Genomic DNA, 4,080 nt, shown 5'->3' on the forward strand with positions numbered 1-4,080 from the left:
GGTGTGTGTGTGCGCGTGTGTGTGTGTGTGTGTGTGTGTGTGTGTGTGTGTGTTTTATATACTGGCTCATAAATCAAATGTATTCCAACTGTGGGTTGCAGGCAAAACACGTGCCATCCTCCATCACAGACATCCAGTTCTTTTCATTCAAAAGTAAAACAAAGAATTAAAAGGTATAAGATCCTCACAAGGATAGAAATAAGGGAACTGGTTTTTCCCAAGGAAGAGGTGGGGGAGGGTTAACCGTGCATTTCTAGTAGTTACTAGGAGAGCCAGGGCTAGGTAAGCTTCAGTCACCGGGAAAGCCACAATTAGCTTATCTCCCTGATAAGTCCGGCTCTTCCCTCGGAGAATCCACCCTTTAACACCTTCTTTGGGGAGGCAGAGCTAAAAGACTAACAAGTCTTTTTTTTTCTTTTTTTCCTTTATGTTTCTTGATTATATCTTTCTTTTCTGATTTGCCTTAGATCCAAGAATAGCAGAAAATGCATTTTGCTGGTATTTTTGTCTAGCACCTATGGTCTTCTGGAACCAGACATGCAAAAGTTGGCTTTACCACTTACAACTTACGTCACCCAGCACAAGTTGCTCACTTCTCTCTGCCTCGGTTTCCACTGTAAATGGGGAGAGCTATGTTATAGAGATCAAATAAGAGTATATGATATACATTTAAATATATGAAAAGAGCTTAGACTAGCAGCACCCTTGATTATTACCCATCCTGGCACTGCCCTACCGGCCAGGGAACATGGTGGTGAAAGTTTCCTCTCTGGTCTATCGGAGTTGTGCCCCATTTGCTCTTAGCAGACATACTCTGGGCAGCCTGGTGATATGACAGGAAGAATACAACCTCTGGAACCTCGACTTGGGCTCAAATTCTTAGCCTATTTATTTCCTCACCAAGTGACCTTGAGGAATTTAATTAACATCTGAAACTCTCTCTAAAGCAAACATCTAATACTCACCGGGTGGGAGATAATGCTTGTAAGACATTATCTGGAATGGACTGGCTCTCGTTAATTTTCTCCTTTCCCCTTTATAACAACTTCACAGGAAGAAGAAAAATAATCCTAGTTCCAGGGCCCTTCACTGTGCTTTCCAGAAGTCCTTGGTGATGACTTTGAAGTCAGGGTGTGACCCACAGTTCTGGCCCTCACTAAGAATATGCCACAGGCAAATGTAACTTGCAATAGCAAGGCAAAAGATGCCTGTCCAATAAACTATATTCCAGACCTGGAGAACAAATGGTCATTCCCACCGGAATTGCCCTATTCTCATGGAATGATTTTAAATAATTAATAAAATAATTAATAATTAATAAAATAATTAATAAAAGGATTTACAAGGTTAAAAATAGAGATTTTAAAGAGTCATAATTTTCTTTAAGAAACAAAACAGGGGAGGGGCGCCTGGGTGGCTCAGTCGGTTAAGCGTCCGACTTCGGCTCAGGTCACTATCTCGAGGTCCGTGAGTTTGAGCCCCGCGTAGGGCTCTGGGCTGATGGCTCAGAGCCTGGAGCCTGCTTCGGATTCCGTGTCTCCCTCTCTCTCTGACCCTCCCCCGTTCATGCTCTGTCTCTCTCTGTCTCAAAAATAAATAAACGTTAAAAAAAATTTTTTTTAAATACATAAACATTTAAAAAATTTTTTTAATTTATAGTAGGGTCATAATTCCCCTTCTTACTACAACTATTTTTTGTTTCTCTGGTGATTATCTTGCAGTCTTTGCCCACATGCAGATAGTTTCTCATAGTTTCCATCTGGGAATAAACTATGTGTACTCCTACTTTTGTCCGTGGCATTCTTCATTTACCAGCACGGTTCTCACATTATCCCATAAAATAGCTCCAGAATTGACCATCTTATAAAAGTTTTATATACCATATTCAGGTTTATGCTATGATAAATCTCTTTATGAACATAATTTTATTCCTTTTCATTTTTCTCTTTACTAGATTATAATCTTTGGAAACATTATGATGACCCTGATGTTTTATATTCACAACGCATTTCCACATAAAAATGAGAATAACCCTTTGTTAACAAATTGTAGATTCTTCATCTAATGCAGCCAAGAATCTGGGGGTTAAATTCATACTTGGAGAAATTGGGGTATAAACTCATTCAGACAGACCAGCCCTTAGAATCCATTCAGGCAATGCACCCATCCATTTAAATGACTGGGGAAAGTTGTGTGTTTCAGCAGCGGAGTCTCATGAAAAATCATCCACTGTTTCAAGAGATGGAAACCACCATGGACTTACTGGAAATCCAGCACAGAAGGGAAGAGATGGGGGAGGGAGAACAGGAGGAGAGTTAGGTCAAATAATCTGTTACACATACATTGTGTGCAGCAAGAGCAAACTGAAAGGGAGCTCAGCGTGCTTGAGGGGGTAGGATGTAAACCTGTCCTAAATGGGTATTATGTCCTATCGAAGTCTATTGTTTCATGGAGCCCAGACCTAACAATGTCCCATTGTGGCAAATGCAAAGACAAGCTGCTTAAATCCCAGTTTTCCCTTCATTTTCAGTCCCCGGGACTGTACCCCTGAGGATGGTTCTGCTCTCTCTGCCTGGGCTGTCACCCCACCGGCCATGTAAGTAAAGATGGTTTACAGTCTCCTTGATCTGGTTTGAGGGAACTAAAATTCTTTCGCGTCTTGGCTCTACTTTTTATTAAGTGTAAAGACTGTAGCACATATTTCCAGGGAGATAACATGGAAAAACTATGCCTGGCATTGCCAACCTGGGGCCTCCTGCTTGTCTGCAAAGCCACCTTTGTAATTATGAAGAATGTCTCACACAGGTGGAAGATGCTCTTATAGGTTTTATGCAAATCAATGGATGATTTGGTATTTTTCATTTTAAAAGGAATTTAAAGACCAACTTCAATTGCAATAAATGGTTTTTGCTTTAGATAAGCCTGGAATGGGCATTAATGCTAGGTGGATTTTAAAATCTCAGGACGAAAACAACAACTGGATGGCTACCAAACACTCTAGCTGCACACAAAATTCCGGGTCACATGACATCTTTGTATTGCCACCGACCGCACAAGGACTGGAGAACCAGCCACCTGGAAATGGTTCCTAAGGCGCTGGGATCACAGAAAGTTGCCTGGAAATCATCTACTTCATACCTCATCACCTAGATGGATGCTGACTTCTTACGGGAGGTTTTACATTGCCTGTTGATGGTTTCCGCCAGAAGCAAAGCAATGAAAACCCGAATATTTCCAAGAAGGGAAATGTTGTCCTTGCCAGTGTGCTCTGTGGTTGTGCCCTCCTGCTCTTTCCTCCCTATCTGAGTCAGAGGATCTTGGTCCAGGCTGACCTTGATACAAGACCAAAGACAAGAATGCCTGCTGGACTTGGACCTTCACAGAAAGAAGAGGTGGGGTCTTGGGTCTCCGGGCTGATTCCTTTGAAAAGGGATGAGTTGCAGAAATGTATTTCTGTACTTGGTCAGGGAGCCAGTGAAGTGTAATTGGAAGAAAAGCATCCCAGCCCTAACACTTCCCTTTCTGGGGTGACCATGGGCTGACTGCTCAACCTCTCTGTTGTATCCCTTCCTTCACCTATGAAATGAGGGTGGAGCTGTCATGTCTTCCTCACCAGGACATCGTTGAGCAGCAAAGAGACAGGTGAAAGTGCTGTGTAAAAGTAAGTCATTTGTATTTTGTGTTGATAGCAAACATTTAGGGAAGGATGGGACTTGGGATGCTTCTTCCAGGATCTACTAGTAACAAGTGTATCTCTTCTTAACAATCCCTCCTTTTATACACTGACTAGTTGAGAGGTGAGAACTGTGTTCCCCATTTGCTGAAGCTGTATTTCTTCCTTTCCTCCATGGGGGTTTGGGGTGATGGGAGACCAGCTGATACCCATTCAGATCTTGTGGGGGCCTATTAGGACTCAGCTCTGTGGAAAAGGTGGAAATGGGTAAAAGGAGGTGAAGTGCAAACCAGAGTACATATCTCTCTGGTTAGGACCATTTGATCAAATTTAATTTGTGTGTGTGTGTGTGTGTGTGTGTGTGTGTGTGGAAAATTTAGATTTAGATTGAGCTGGCTGGACTCAGT

This window comes from Herpailurus yagouaroundi, unplaced genomic scaffold (assembly GCF_014898765.1).
Source record: "Herpailurus yagouaroundi ecotype Mexico unplaced genomic scaffold, PumYag 165, whole genome shotgun sequence".
NCBI classification, from domain to species: Eukaryota; Metazoa; Chordata; class Mammalia; order Carnivora; family Felidae; genus Herpailurus; species Herpailurus yagouaroundi.